Source organism: Cydia splendana, unplaced genomic scaffold (genome assembly GCF_910591565.1).
Source record: "Cydia splendana unplaced genomic scaffold, ilCydSple1.2 scaffold_66_ctg1, whole genome shotgun sequence".
NCBI lineage: Eukaryota > Metazoa > Arthropoda > Insecta > Lepidoptera > Tortricidae > Cydia > Cydia splendana.
The window spans coordinates 147,641-163,711 of NW_026946897.1; the positions used below are offsets into that span (position 1 = coordinate 147,641).

The 16,071-nt window shown below is 44.7% G+C and overlaps 1 long non-coding RNA gene across 1 annotated transcript in view; it reads left to right on the top strand.

Annotated features, from left to right (window-relative positions):
• The window catches only part of LOC134805821 (uncharacterized), an 89,927-nt gene extending 75,393 nt beyond the window's left edge, over positions 1 to 14,534 (top strand). Inside the window, exon 2 of the long non-coding RNA XR_010146400.1 lies at positions 14,199 to 14,534. This is a non-coding gene — a long non-coding RNA (uncharacterized LOC134805821). The remainder of the gene's footprint in view (positions 1 to 14,198) is intronic.
• Positions 14,535 to 16,071: the final 1,537 nt, after the last annotated feature.

Consider the following 16,071-nt stretch of genomic DNA (forward strand, 5'->3'; position numbering starts at 1 on the left):
ACGATATCTGTCGCTTGGGCTTAGCTCCGGTTGACGCTGGCTTTTTTAAATTACCATCGCGGCGCTTTACTTGAGCTATAGTTGATTTACTAGTACGCGATCTATTTCCCGTATCACGCGTGTACGTTTCGTGGTAATCTGACTCCGAATCCGAACTAACGTCGCGAGAGTACGCGGGGGCGCCGGACCTAGCGAGAGCGTTGCTCAATCGACCGGGTTCGCGCACAGCGTTTACTGCGTTTCGCGATCTATTAGACGTATCACGGTAGAACGCGGGGGCACGAGACTCAGAGAGAGCTTGGCTCGATCTTCTCGGTTCGTGCGCAGAGGAAACCGCATTCACTGCATTCCGTGATCGGTTAGACGGCTTATGTCGGTTTACGCGCTTGGCCGCAGTGCTAATTTCGTTAAGAAACTCGGATATCGCAACTAACCCGGGTGATTCTACGTTAGACTGCCTATATTTGGCCCATTCATAGCGCACTATCAGATTCAACTTATCCACGATTTTATTCACGAGTTCAGGCGCGTGCAAATACTGTTCTTGACGCAACGATCGAATGGTGGCGACGACATTCGCAACGTGCGCGGCGAATGAGGCTATATTCGAATTGTCTTCGAATAAACGCGGCATGCGTTTGACGTTATAAATTTCCGTAAGCACAATCTCCTCAGGGTCGCCGAACTGCCGTTCTAGCGCTTCCATTATTTCGTACGGATCCTGAACCGTGTACATTATTGATTTTACGGCTGTCCGAGCCTCGCCCTTAAGTGCGCGTCTAATCCGACTCACGTTATTGACGTCACTAAACATGGGCGCCGTATCCTCGAACTCTGCCCTAAATGATATCCACTCGGTGATATCTCCGCCGAATGTAGGTAATTCCGGCGGTTTATGGTACATTGGCGCGTAGGTACCGTGCGGTACCTCTAAAACGCGCGGGGGCGGTCTGCTAGCCCTGTCGGCGGCTGCACGCGGCGGCGGCTGCGCGGTCTCTTTCGGCGGCGGGAATTTAACGTTTTCTTTCGCGACCTCGCGCTGTAACCTAGCTTGTCGTTCTACCCAACTTCTAGTCCGTTCTTCGACGGTCGCGTCACTGCTGCCAACAGACTGCGCCTTCAGTTGCGCAACCTGCGGCCGTAAATTTGCAGTGTCGGACTCTGTCTTAGTAGCTTCGACGGTCACGTCACTGCTGCCGCGAGACTGCGCCTTCAATTGCGCAACCTGTAGCCGTAAATTTGCAGTGTCGGACTCGGTCTTAGCAACGGCTAGACGGGCTTCATGAACCTCGAGCTCGGCCATTAGCAAGGACAATTTCTTATCGCGTTCCCTAACCGATTTGCGATTCTTTAATTCGCGATTAGACGGCGCCCGCGACGGCGGCGGCGGCGCATCGGTGTCTTTATTCACTAGCGTATTCGACCTACTACGAACTACTACCGTGTCATTTAACGCTTCCGAGTGTACCGACTCGTTTCCACCGGTAGTATTCGGGTTGCCACTGGTGCCCTTGCTCCATGTATTTTTCTCGCCGGACGTAATCTTACCGGACGAGGGGGTAGGGGTGTCCATGTTTGGTGCGGGCGCAGGCGGGCCCTTGGTGCGTGGGCGAAGGCTCCTTGCTTCCTTTTCGGACATCTTTCTGGCTGGAACCACTTCACTTTACACACGCGGCGGGTCCCTAACTATATACCTGCCTACGCCTATGTCTGACGTTACCGAGCGCAACGTCAGTGCCGGACGGAAGCGTGGATCCCTCGTGGCACTGAATCTCCCGCAATGGCAAAGTGCAATGCCTAGAACGTTCGAAAGCAGTGTGTGGGTATCAACCATGTGACACATGCAACGAAAGTTGCCAGGACACGTGAGCGGAGGTAAACCTACAACGCTGCACGATCCGTCCGGCAAGCCGGTAAATGGGTTACGGAAAGGTATAGGGTTTGGGTCTAAACCGAAGCGAACTTCTAGGCTCAGCGCGTCCTTTATTCTGTCTTGCCGTCTGAGTTAAGCAACGTTCGCTTGAAACTCAGCGCGTACTTTATTCTTTCTTGCCGTCTGAGTTAAGCAACGTTCGCTTGAAACTCAGCGCGTACGTTTTTCTTTCTTGCTGTCTGAGTTAAGCTATGTTTGCTTGAAACTCAGCGCGTACGTGTTTCTATCTTCATCCGGCTTCAAAAGGACCAAACTGTGGAGCGTAGACTGTAACTTGACGTGATGAGGGGGTAGGGGGTGAAGTGTAGAAACTCGGCAAACTGGAACGCTGCTGGCCGCTGTTGTCTCGAAGTCCGCTATACCTCCATTTACCGGTATATGTGTTGTGTGAAATGAAAACACATATATTTGTTTATTTACTGGAGAGTGTTCAGGCAGGTAGCTCTCTTGATGTCTCTGATATCTCTGAATAAGCTACAAACGGCTCCGGCTTATATAGTAAAACACAAGGCCGTTTGGTACCTTTTTCAACTAGTGGGTGTATCATGCAGAGTCAGTAATGTATATTTTTGCCAATCTCATTAATAATTAACACGTATGAAAAGAACATGGATCCTAGACTTATAACTAGATACATACATTCCACGCAATTCATTAACATAATATACGAACACAAGTAAAACATGATATACGCACAAAAGTACAAATAGTAAAACTTAAAATACTAAAAGATTAAAACTGAAACATAACAAGACTCCTAGCTATTCACGACAACTATTTTGGCGAAAATACGTGTGACTCGGACTAACACAAAAACATGTAATGACGGGTATCTGAGGAGCGGTGTCGGAGTGGGATGGCGGGGGATGATAGTGTAGCGAGTGAGAGGGACAGTGCGAACTTGTTTTTTAAATATTATATCTCTAAAATGTGTGACAAGGACGGCATGATTCCATGTACTGCTGCTCAGTAAATTATATTGTTGTCTTGGATTTGGATAGGAAGTATAATTATATTTAGCGGTAACCTTTACGATAACATCTTTGAACATGTAATTTATAACTGGTCATTTACGCCCCCTGAGCTAAGCTGTTTGCAAAATCGTAGTAAAAAATTGGGTCGTAAAGGCAATTTTTTAAGAGATATCGAAATTTTAACTATACAGAACGAAAGCGCTTGGAATTCTGAACAAAACTGTATATGTAACTCATTTTCGCCAGAATGTCCTTTATGCCAATTGAACCCAAAGGTATCGAGTAGATATAGATGTCGTTGACTTACTAGGACGCATCTATACCTTATTTGAAACAGGTGTGCAGATTTCGAAAATGATGACCATGGCCTATAAAACGACATCCATGACGACTTTTATGACATACTGCATGGCCGCCATTTTGGATTCCAAAATGGTCATCATTTTCGAAATCTGCGCCTCCAAAAACCTATAAAACAACATCCATGGCGACTTTTATGACATGCGTGGCCGCCATCTTGGATTCCAAAATGGTCATCATTTTCGAAATCTGCGCCCCCTAAAACCTATAAAACGACATCCATGACGACGGTATACACCCACTTGCCAGAATTTCATTTGCCATAATAGTCAACAGCCATTATATTGTTTCCCATAATTACATATGCAATACTTATTGTTTACTATATTAGTCACGTGCCAGAAACTTTGTTTCCCATAAAATCAATTTCAATAATATCATTTGTCATCGTCATTGTAAGCCATAATTATCACTAGCCATAATATATTTTTTTTACAGAAACCATATGGGTTAGGTTAGGTTTGAACTGCGACCCTTACAGAAAAGTAATGCTACTGGAAAAGTGGGTTAGGTTAGGTTTGAACTGCGACCCTTACAGAAAAGAAATGCTATTGGAAAAGTGGGTTAGGTTAGGTTTGAACTGCACCCCACACAGAAAAGAAATGCTACTAGAAAAGTAGGTTAGGTTAGGTTAGAACTGCGACCCTTACAGAAAAGAAATGCTTTCAGAAAAGTGGGTTAGGTTAGGTTTGAATTGCGAGTTGCGACCCTTACAGAAACCAAATGCTACTAGAAAAATGGGTTAGGTTAGGTTTGAACTGCGACCCTTACAGAAAAGAAATACTACTGGAAAAGTGGGTTAGGTTAGGTTTGAACTGCACCCCACACAGAAAATAAATGCTACTAGAAAAGTAGGTTAGGTTAGGTTTGAACTGCGACCCTTACAGAAAAGTAATGCTACTGGAAAAGTGGGTTAGGTTAGGTTTGAACTGCGACCCTTACAGAAATCAAATGCTACTAGAAAAATGGGTTAGGTTAGGTTTGAACTGCGACCCTTACAGAAAAGAAATACTACTGGAAAAGTGGGTTAGGTGAGGTTTAAATATTCTATTAAATAATATTATTACAATTAATAATATGGACAACAACACGTATGGCACTCGTACGTTCTGGAATCTAATAATCGGGTAAACAAAGAGTATGTCACATCATTTTTATGGTAAACAAACAATTCGGGCAAATGAAATTCGGGAAAATAAAATTCGGGCATATGAGGCGAGTCTATTCAAGTCGATTGGGGATATGGTTAATGCCCGCTTAGACGACATAAAGAGCCGCCTCCCTCCGGCGCCGATCGTCCGCCCGCCACTGGCGGCGGACCGAAGAAAGGCATCTGAGGCTGCCGATGCGACGGATTCTCCAACAGCCCCCGTGGTTGATTTGCCGGATGATCCCTGGACCCCGTTGCCTGCCCCTGCCCCTGTTCCTGCCGCAAGGCCCAGGAAAACGGCAGATAAATCTGTAGCATCGTCGGGGTCAACGCTAATGCCCCCTGCCAGAGCTGCACCAGGGACCAAATTGCCGCGGAAGAAACAAGCGGCTACCAAGCAGGTAGTACCCCGGGTGGCACCTCCCCTTCCTGCGGAAAGGTCGACAAAACCCACCCCCGCTCCCCGAGCGAAGAGGGTCCCTCAGACGGTGCCGCCCCCATCACCGACGACTGCTGCTCCGACGTGGACGGAAGTAGTAGGCCGTAAGGCAAAGAGGAAAGCTAAAAAACCAACAGCTGCAGCAGGCCAACCGGCTGTTAAACCAAAGCCGAAGCCACGTAAACTGGTGGCTCCATCAACGGCGGGCATAGTAGTGGCTCTCAAACCAGAATCTGAGGCTACATATGCGGGAATCCTAACCAAGGTGACGACCTCGTTTGGTCTAGCCGAGGTGGGGATAGACCATGTCAAAGTTAGAAAAACGGCCGATGGGGCGCGTATCATCGAGGTTTCTGGTACCGACAATGGCAGGGCGGCCGATATCCTGCGCGAGAAATTGGAGGGCCTTATTGGCGACGACGCGAGGGTGTACCGGCCAACTAAAATGGCTGGCTTGAGGATATCAGGACTCATGGAATCTGCAACCACGGAGGCAGTAGCCGAGGCAATAACAACGAAGGGTGGTTGTAGACTTGACGAAGTGAAGGTCGGTGCAATCCGTACCGGATTGAATGGGGCAGGATCGACCCTCATTAAATGCCCGGTGACAGCCGCCAAAAAGATAGTAGAGGGAGGGCGTTTGCTTGTGGGGTGGTCGAGTGCACAAGTACAGATCCTAGATCCAGCACCGTTCCGCTGTTATAAGTGCATGGGGACGGGACACACTCGCGCTACTTGCCCCTCACAAATAGACAGAGGCAACACGTGCTTCCGGTGCAGCAAGCCGGGACATAAGGCATCCGGCTGTACCGAGGCGCCATTCTGCGCGGTATGTCATCAGGCCAAAAAACCAGCCGGACACTACATGGGAGGCCAAGCGTGCTGCCCCCCACCGACTAAGGGTAGAAAAGACCCCATCCGGCCCCAGGGGCCTGATCAGAGATCCGCCCATGGGGCTGACGAGGGACAAGACATGGATGTGTAATGTTGCCACGCCCTTACGAACTCCTACAGACCAACTTGAACAACTGCGCCCGTGCCCAAGACCTGCTTATGCAGGTAATAGCAGAGTGGGGCATTGGCGCGGCTGTGGCAGCGGAACCATATTGTGTTCCTCCTCAGCCCAACTGGGTAGGAGCAACTGATCGGAAAGTGGCCATTATGGTACCGGCTATCGGGGACTATCCTCCCCTGATCGCCGTTCATAAAGGTCCAGGAATTGCGGCAGCCAAATGGGGAAATATTATAATAATCGGCACTTATTTTTCCCCCAATAGGCCACTATGGCAATTCGAGGGTTACTTAGACGATCTGGGGGGGCTGATAAGGAGGTTAGCGCCAACCCCGGTACTCGTAATGGGAGATCTCAATGCTAAAAGCGCAGCCTGGGGTTCCCCTGTTACAGACGTGAGGGGCGAAACCCTTAGGGATTGGGTGCTAGCGATGGGGCTTGTGGTTTCAAACCAAGGTCACGCTTACACATGTGTGCGACACCAGGGAGGGTCCATTGTGGACGTCACTCTTGCAACCCCTGTTATCGCCAATCGAATTGAGGACTGGCGTGTACTAGAGAATGTGGAGACCCTCTCCGATCACGTCTACATCAGGATGAGGATTTCTCCATCTCCAGCGGCTCCACCACAGGGTCTACCGCATACAGCGGGTAGGCGTCGTCCCAATGGCCGCTTCCCTAGGTGGTCCTTGGCTAGCCTAGATAAAGAGATGATTGAGGAGGCTGCATTGATACAGGCTTGGTGCGCTCCCCCGCCAGTAGACCTCGGGGTTGAAGAACGGGCAGCCTGCTTCCGTACCTCGCTCACCACGGTGTGCGATGCTGGCATGTCGAGGGCAAAGAAACCAACTGGCAAAAAACAGGTCTACTGGTGGTCGGAGGAAATTGCGGCCCTCAGAGTAACCGCCAATGCTGCACGCCGTAAATTCATAAGGTGCAGGCGCCGACAACACACAGCGGCAGAGGAAGAGATACTCCGGGAGGCCCTAGTAGCTGCAAAAGGGGCATTAAGAACGGCCATAGCCAAACGGAAGGATGAGGCTCGAGAGGAATTCCTGAGAACCTTAGACAGGGACCCATGGGGGCGACCCTATAAAATTGTGAGGAACAAAATGAAACATGCTCCACCCATGGATTCCTTAGAGCCGGAACTACTAAGAAGAGTTGTTGAGGGCCTCTTCCCGGTGGCACCGGACTTTACGCCTCCCGTCATGGCTCTCCCAGTGGAACAACCGGAGGGCCTCCCGGATGTCCCTTTAATCTCGGACGTGGAAATCATGGGAGCAGTCTTCAGAATGAGAGCCGGCAAAAAGGCTCCTGGGCCGGATGGTGTGTCAGGGAGAGTCCTCTCCCTGGCATTGAAACACCTCGGAGTCCGACTTCGCGGGCTATTCGATGACTGCCTCAAAGAGGGAATTTTCCCTCGTTGCTGGAAGGAGGGTAGGCTGTGCCTGCTGCGAAAGGAGGGTCGTCCAGCTGACTCTCCTTCGGGATACCGCCCCATCGTCCTCCTAGATGAAACTGGAAAGATGTTGGAGCGCATCATAGCAAAGCGTATCACTAAGCATCTGGAGGACACGGGCCCAAACATTAGTGAACGGCAATTTGGGTTCCGCGAGGGGCGGTCTACAATAGACGCAGTAGGCACGTTGAAGAAATTCAGCGATCTGGCAGCAGAGAAAAAGGAGGGAGCAATAGCAGTGTCTCTAGACATTGCCAATGCATTTGGCTCTCTCCCTTACGGAGTTATAAAAGAGGCGCTCCGGTACCACGGCGTCCCTCTCTATCTAAGGACGATCGTGGAGCACTACCTTACTGATAGGGTAGTGCTCTATGAATCGGGAGGCGACCGCTTTGAAAGACGGATGGAATGTGGTGTTCCACAGGGGTCGGTTCTGGGGCCCCTGCTCTGGAACATCGGATTCGACTGGGCAATACGAGGAGAGCAGCTTCCCCGCATGGTCACCATTTGTTATGCCGATGACACAATGGTGGCCGTGAGGGGAAAGCAGTTCCAGGAAACCTTGAGGAGAGCCGCTGTCGCAACCGAACTCACGGTGGGACGCATCAACCTCCTAGGGCTTGCTGTGTCCCTCAATAAAACTGACGCCGTGGTCTTCAAAAGAAGAGGCTGGAAACTGCGGCCCAACGATGTGATCCCAGTAGGGGGTGAGGCGGTCCCCCTGAGGGCCCACATCAAATACTTGGGCCTAGTCTTGGATAGCAAGTGGGAGTTCGAGGAACATTTTGCCAACCTGGTTCCTCGGCTCGTTGGTGCCGCCTCGGCGCTGAGCCGTCTATTGCCCAATGTAGGAGGCCCCCAAGCTCCATGCCGACGCCTATATGCGAACGTCGTTCGCAGCATGGCACTATACGGGGCACCTATATGGGCCGGGAGGCTTAACAGCAAAACGAGGGCCCTCCTCCGAAGGCCGCAGAGAGTGATTGCGCAACGCATCATAAGAGGGTACAAGACAATAGGGCACGCAGCCGCTTGCGCCCTCGCCGGCACCATACCGTGGGAGCTTGACGCCCGACTCCTGGCCGAGAGGTACAACCAGCGGACGGAGTTACGCATCGCCGATGAGCGTCTGGCTCCCAGGGAGTTGGAGGCTCGGCTTGATGCGGAAAAGAAGAGAGCGAGGGATCGTTGGAAAAGCCAGCTGGAGGACGAGCCCTATGGTACGTATACCATAGCGGCGCTCCTCACATCTTTTGACAGCTGGCTAGACCGAAAAAGTGGTACTCTTACGTATAGACAAGTGCAGGTAATGACTGGACACGGCTGCTTCGGTCATTACCTGTACACAATAAGGAGGGAACCTTCGCCGGTTTGTCACCATTGCGGGTACGATGATGACACTGCTTATCACACGATGGTGGAATGCCCAACCTGGGCTCCTGAGAGATGGGAGCTGGAAATGGCCCTGAACGTGGATGATCTCTCGCTGCACAATATAGTAGCAAGAATCCTAGTCAGCGAGAGATCCTGGGCGGCGTTCCATAACTTTTCCGAAAAAGTAATGAGAAAGAAGGAAGAAGCGGAGCGGGCGCGCGAGGACAGAGCCGATGCGCATCCGCTACGACAAAGACGGAGGGGAGTCAGGCGGCGGCAATTCGTCAATGCCTTGATTCCCCAGTAGAGCTGCGGGCTGGGGACCCGTAAATAAAGCTCTACACGCTCGAGGAGGGGTTGTAGCGTTACACAATCCCTCCTCCTCCAATCTGAGGGTGCCCCCGGTGAACAGCCGGGGCGGCCGGGGGAGCATCGTGGTAGAATATTAGTGACCTCACGGTGCTCCCCTATAACGGCAGAGAGGGTAACGCCGCAGGGGTTTTAGTGGGTATTCTCCTCCCCTCCCTCTGATTAGCAGAGGGAGTTACGGGAGGAGCGAGTCCCACATACCACCCCCACAATGGGCCTCTCCAGCCCGGGGTGGATGCATAAATGCATTTCCCCTGCGTCAAAAAAAAAAAAAAAAAAAAAAAAAGGTTTGAACTGCGACCCTTACAGAAAAGAAATGCTATTGGAAAAGTGGGTTAGGTTAGGTTTGAACTGCACCCCACACAGAAAATAAATGCTACTAGAAAAGTAGGTTAGGTTAGGTTTGAACTGCGACCCTTACAGAAAAGTAATGCTACTGGAAAAGTGGGTTAGGTTAGGTTTGAACTGCGACCCTTACAGAAACCAAATGCTACTAGAAAAATGGGTTAGGTTAGGTTTGAACTGCGACCCTTACAGAAAAGAAATACTACTGGAAAAGTGGGTTAGGTTAGGTTTGAACTGCACCCCACACAGAAAATAAATGCTACTAGAAAAGTAGGTTAGGTTAGGTTTGAACTGCGACCCTTACAGAAAAGTAATGCTACTGGAAAAGTGGGTTAGGTTAGGTTTGAACTGCGACCCTTACAGAAAAGAAATGCTATTGGAAAAGTGGGTTAGGTTAGGTTTGAACTGCACCCCACACAGAAAATAAATGCTACTAGAAAAGTAGGTTAGGTTAGGTTTGAACTGCGACCCTTACAGAAAAGAAATGCTATCAGAAAAGTGGGTTAGGTTAGGTTTGAATTGCGACCCTTACAGAAACCAAATGCTACTAGAAAAATGGGTTAGGTTAGGTTTGAACTGCGACCCTTACAGAAAAGAAATACTACTGGAAAAGTGGGTTAGGTTAGGTTTGAACTGCACCCCACACAGAAAATAAATGCTACTAGAAAAGTAGGTTAGGTTAGGTTTGAACTGCGACCCTTACAGAAAAGTAATGCTACTGGAAAAGTGGGTTAGGTTAGGTTTGAACTGCGACCCTTACAGAAAAGAAATGCTATTGGAAAAGTGGGTTAGGTTAGGTTTGAACTGCACCCCACACAGAAAATAAATGCTACTAGAAAAGTAGGTTAGGTTAGGTTTGAACTGCGACCCTTACAGAAAAGAAATGCTATCAGAAAAGTGGGTTAGGTTAGGTTTGAATTGCGACCCTTACAGAAACCAAATGCTACTAGAAAAATGGGTTAGGTTAGGTTTGAACTGCGACCCTTACAGAAAAGAAATACTACTGGAAAAGTGGGTTAGGTGAGGTTTAAATATTCTATTAAATAATATTATTACAATTAATAATATGGACAACAACACGTATGGCACTCGTACGTTCTGGAATCTAATAATCGGGTAAACAAAGAGTATGTCACATCATTTTTATGGTAAACAAACAATTCGGGCAAATGAAATTCGGGAAAATAAAATTCGGGCATATGAGTATTATTTTATATAATTTTCGGACAAACAATAGACAACCCATGACGACTTTTATGACATACTTCATTGCCGCTATTTTAGATTCCAAAATGGTCATCATTTTCGAAATCGGGGCCCCCGTAAAGCTATAAAACAACATCCATGACGACTTTTATGTCATAGTGCATAGCCGCCATCTTGGATTCCAAAATTGTCATCATTTTCGAAATCCGCACTCCCTAAAACCTATAAAACGATATCCATGTCGACTTTTATGACATAGTGCATGGCCGCCATTTTGGAATCCAAAATGGTCATCATTTTCGAAATCGGGGCCCCCTAAAACCTACAAAACGACATCCATGACGACTTTTATGACATAGTGCATGGCTGCCATCTTGGATTGCACAATAGGCATTATTTTACAGTGGTTGTCTATTGTTTGTCCGAACATTATATAAAATAATATTCATATGCCCGAATTTTATTTGCCCGAATTTTAGTTGCCCGAATTTCATTTGCCCGAATTGTTTGTTTACCATAAAAATGATGTGACATACTCTTTGTTTACCCGATTATTAGATTCCAGAACGTACGAGTGCCATACGTGTTGTTGTCCATATTATTAATTGTAATAATATTATTTAATAGAATATTTAACCTCACCTTACCCACTTTTCCAGTAGTATTTCTTTTCTGTAAGGGTCGCAGTTCAAACCTAACCTAACCCATTTTTCTAGTAGCATTTGATTTCTGTAAGGGTCGCAATTCAAACCTAACCTAACTCACTTTTCTGATAGCATTTTTTTTCTGTAAGGGTCGCAGTTCAAACCTAAGCTAACCCACTTTTCCAGTAGCATTTCTTTTTTGTAAGGGTCGCAGTTCAAACCTAACCTAACCCACTTTTTCAGTAGCATTTCTTTTCTGTAAGGGTCGCAGTTCAAACCTAACCTAACCCACTTTTCCAGTAGCATTATTTTTCTGTAAGGGTCGCAGTTCAAACCTAACCTAACCCATTTTTCTAGTAGCATTTGGTTTCTGTAAAAAAATTATACTATGGCTAGTGATAATTATGGCTTACAATGATGATGACAAATGATATTATTGAAATTGATTTTATGGGAAACAAAGTTTCTGGCACGTGACTAATATAGTAAACAATAAGTATTGCATATGTAATTACGGGAAACAATATAATGGCTGTTGTAGTGTTGGACGTTAAATGAAACTATTTGGTTGGAGTATAGGTATATAATGTCTAGAATAACATGGGTACGAGCTTATATGGTTAAAAGTCGGAACATATTATTATTGTGACATACTATTATATTTTTAAATCTGAAAACGAAAGACTACGAAATTTGAGATGTAATGACAGACGACGCATGCCATTCTCTATAAGGAATGCACGCGCCACCGCCTCGTGCCATATTTGTAAGGGATAAAAGTATGTCACGTCTCTAACTATAATATGAAATTGAATAAAATTAAATGCAATACTTATATTTGTATATAATTAAAATGAACAAGTCTGTAATGAAATATAGATTCATAGTTAAATTCTGTTTTAGAATAATTCTAGACCAATCTTTTAAGCACATATATTATTGTTTCGTCATCATACGGCTTGTTATACCTACTTACTTACCACAACAGTTATTTATCCTATCGTGACATAAAAAAAAACTAACATACGGACATTACGAACTTCTGATATAATACGAGTATAAAATCGAACACAAGGTTAAAAAACAATTGATACTAACTACTGGAAAAAAAGGAATTAGCAAATAAAATAGGTAATAAAATGTCCCTTTAGCACGGCAAGGCACTAAACTTCATAATGTCACTTTATTGTTTTCACACGGCGCAACCAATCTACCAATCAACACCTATCAAACGCGTCTCTGGTCCTCCTGGCGCCACCCTAGGCCAAGGACACCATCAACTCCCTGCTGCAGCCATCGTTAACGCTTCCCGCTTTTTTTAATGGTTGTTTTTTGTCCATTTTAAGTCACGTTGTTCTCGTCAATATTTTCACTAGTTAGAAATGTTCACTATTTTCAGTCACTAATAGTTGTTTACTTTTTCACATGTTTTGATTTAAGTACATAGTCATCACTTTTTTCTTCATATTATTTAATGCGTCCTTTAGTCACTAATTTTAATAACACCAATAACAAAATAAAGTTCTAGCAGTCCGCCAAACTCATTCACTGTGAATGTTAAATTTTTTATTACTTATAGTATTTTTCACATAATTATGTCCTTTATATCACTTATATTATTACTTTTCTTCCCGACGTGTACTGGCTGGCGCGGCGCGCCGCCAGTGTAGCGCAAGGCCGCACTGGCAGGGTCGCCATGTAGTGTTGGACGTTAAATGAAACTATTTGGTTGGAGTATAGGTCTATAATGGTTTACTAATATGTGGCCGAAAATTGTATGGCAAATTATCACTACCCAAACTATTTTTCCCATAGTATCATTTGGCAAAACTATCAGACGGCAGACCAATGTTTCGCATATATAACATGTCGCAAATGATTATTTACAATATTATTGTATGGCAAAATATTTAGTTGGTCATGTTTCAAAATGTCTTTTATTGTTATGTCGAATGTATTGATAGGCATAAATTATTTTTCGCCTAATATTGTGAATAACCTACCTATCTCTGGGAGCAGATTCGTTTTTAGGGTCACCAAAAAAAAATAACCCTAACCTACCTATCTCTGGGAGCAGATTCGTTTTTAGGGTCATCAAAAAAAAAATAACCCTAACCTACCTATCTCTGGGAGCAGATTCGTTTTTAGGGTCGCCAAAAAAAATAACCCTAACCGACCTATCTCTGGGAGCAGTTTCGTATTTAGGGTCGTCAAAAAAAAATAACCCTAACCTACCTATCTCTGGGAGCAGTTTCGTTTTACGGGTCATAAAAAAAAATAACCATAACCTACCTATCTCTGGGAGCAATTTAGTTTTTAGGGTCTTAAAAAAAATAACCATAACCTACCTATCTCTGGGAGCAGTTTCGTTTTACGGGTCATAAAAAAAATGCTAAATATAGTTGTGATCCAATAATAAGTATGCGAAATTTCAATTTGGGCAAACGTTATTTAACAATAAATAGTTAGGTATAATAAAACAATTGCTTAGTAACTATTTTTCTAAATAAATCGTGGTAAAATGAACATCTGCTAAATAAAATTGTGTTGAAATAAAAATTATGCTAAATAATAATATGCTAAGCATTGGTTTGCCAACTAAAAGTACTGCAATAAGTTGGTTGGGAAGTGAAATTAGGCGAAAAATATTTCGGCGAGATGGCAGTACACCGTCTATAATGTCTAGAATAACATGGGTACGAGCTTATATAGTCTAGGCTATGTTACGTGTGAGGGTAAGGCGTAGCACACACTACACTGTTGACTATTATGGCAAATGAAATTATGGCAAATGAAATTCTGGCAAGTGGGTGTATACCTTTTACAGTGATTATACAGTTTCAGACAAAAAGTGTATTTATGTCTGGGATAAGAACGATCAAAAGTATTTTGACATTGAGTAATTTTATTTCGTTTTTAGGGTTCCGTAGCCAAATGGCAAAAAACGGAACCCTTATGGATTCGTCATGTCTGTCTGTCTGTCCGTCCGTATGTCACAGCCACTTTTTTCCGAAACAATAAGAACTATACTGTTGAAACTTGGCAAGTAGATGTATTCTGTGAACCGCATTAAGATTTTCACACAAAAATAGAAAAAAAAACAATACATTTTGGGGGTTTCTCATACTTAGAACTGAAACTCAAAAAAATTTTTTTATCAAACCCATACGTGTGGGGTATCGATGGATAGGTCTTCAAAAATGATATTGAGGTTTCTAATATAATTTTTTTCTAAACTAAATAGTGTGCGCGAGAGACACTTCCAACGTCGTAAAATGTGTGTCGTCGTCGTCCCCCCCCCCCTGTAACTTCTAAAATAAGAGAATGATAAATACCATGCAAACTTCCATCGAAAATTGGTTTGAACGAGATCTAGTAAGTAGTTTTTTTTTAATACGTCATAAATCGTAAACCGCAATTTTATTATGTTACTTGCTGCTACGGAACCCTTCATGGGCGAGTCCGACTCGCACTTAGCCGCTTTTTATCTTGCTAATTATTTTAAAATGTTAAATTAAAAAAACAATATTATAAATGTGTAAACCGAGCACTTTCATTTGATACCAAACTCGACCATACTTTCTTGCAATTAAAAAGACCAGAATAGCAAGACCCCTCACAAATAGCTTTTTAACATTTTAAGCTCTTCTAGCTCAATAACCTCTTGTTCGAGCCTGGTCAAAATTTAATGACTAAAATATAATGCCCTCAACTATACGTTCACCCAATTTCATTTAAATCAGAACAAATTTACTTAAGTTATTGTGTATCAAACTATCCTCTGATAGTTCAGCTTAAAAACATCGAAATGCCGGGACGTGCCCCTAGCCAGCCGCGTGTTCGAATTCGAATGTAAGAACTTCACTTCGCTTCGCTCGCTCGTTCGATTAGAACAAATTTACTTAAGTTATGTGTATCAAACTATCCTCTGATAGTTCAGCTTAAAAACATCGAAATGCCGGGACGTGCCCCTAGCCAGCCGTGTGTTCCAAGTTGAATGTAAGAACTTCACTTCGCTTCGCTCGCTCGTTCGATTATCATATCTCAAAGTCTGCTTTATTAACAGTCGATAATACGCGTTATGTTTATGCTTCGAGCGTAAGTACCCTTACATAGCTAACGAGTTTAGTATGCCAACTGAATAACCACATAAGTAGTATAGTTGACACTCGATGCTAAAACGGTACATTTTTACAATGATTGCATATACCGGCCGGATGCCGCGTGAGTCCAAATTTGAGGAAAACCTATGTTCATCTCAGTTGCACTTGCATGAATCGAATGACAGGAACGCAGATAGGGAAATACCGAATTTGGAAGCTCGCGGTAGGCCGTCTGTACCCATCTTCGACTCGAATCTTAACGAAAGTCTGTTTTAGCCAGAATACCGATATCACTAGGGTTGCCATACGTCCCGTATATACGGGACTGTCACCGTATTTGAGTATCACGTCCCGTATTTTTACTGGTCCCGTTTTTGTCCCGTATTTTGTCAACCGGTCCCGTGGTGTACTGCCATCTCGCCGAAATATTTTTCGCCTAATTTCACTTCCCAACCAACTTATTGCAGTACTTTTAGTTGGCAAACCAATGCTTAGCATATTATTATTTAGCATAATTTTTATTTCAACACAATTTTATTTAGCAGATGTTCATTTTACCACGATTTATTTAGAAAAATAGTTACTAAGCAAATGTTTTATTATACCTAACTATTTATTGTTAAATAACGTTTGCCCAAATTGAAATTTCGCATACTTATTATTGGATCACAACTATATTTAGCATTTTTTTTATGACCCG